We start from the raw sequence: 767 nt of genomic DNA, 5'->3' as shown, positions 1-767 counted from the left end.
GGGGAGGATGGCCACGCTGCAATCCCTTCTCCTCCATTCTCCTCTCGGGATCTTGGGCACGCACACACATGCGCCCGGTGTGAGTTTAAGCCACCGGGTCCGGGACTCGAACCATGGTCTGCTACATGGGACTTTAGCAACATAGCTATTATGCTAACTGCTGGTCCCAAGACTTGAGTGTTTTTGGTATTTGCTATCCACAGTTCTCCACTGTTATCCAAATACTTTGCCAGTACACTAATCTCTTTGGAGATAAAACCCATTAGTGTATTACTAAATGTTCATTTTCTTTTGCAGAAAATATAGTACAATGTCTGAATTAATTATTAATATTTAAAATATTTAATTTCTTAACTCTCCCTCATTTGCTTTGCCTTTGGCCTGTTCAGTTCCTTTGTTTGGCAGAATTCTACAAAGTGTGTCACCCACTACTGAGATTGTTCAGCCCTGGGATGTATTGTATTGATTTGTTTCTGGTGGTAGCTTGTCCTAAAATGTGTGTAGAAAGCAGATATTTTATCATAAAATTGTTGTGTAGTGCATGCTTTGTGTTGAATTCAGAGAAAAACCCAGATTCAGTGATTAACAATGCCAAAAAAAAAAAAAATACAAGTAACTAGCCATGGTTCAAATGACAGTGGTGCTATTTCTCTTTTGTGGCCTTTTAGACTTTTGTTGTCCCTAAATTCCACTTTACTGGGAATCCATTTTCCACCTGGTCTTTCTTGACAGGGTTTTTTGTTTTGTTTTGTTTTGTTTTGTTTTCC

The sequence above is a fragment of the Tupaia chinensis genome, unplaced genomic scaffold (genome assembly GCF_000334495.1).
Source record: "Tupaia chinensis unplaced genomic scaffold, TupChi_1.0 Scaffold000571_1, whole genome shotgun sequence".
NCBI classification, from domain to species: domain Eukaryota; kingdom Metazoa; phylum Chordata; class Mammalia; order Scandentia; family Tupaiidae; genus Tupaia; species Tupaia belangeri.
Note: the sequence above shows the minus strand (reverse complement) of the source record.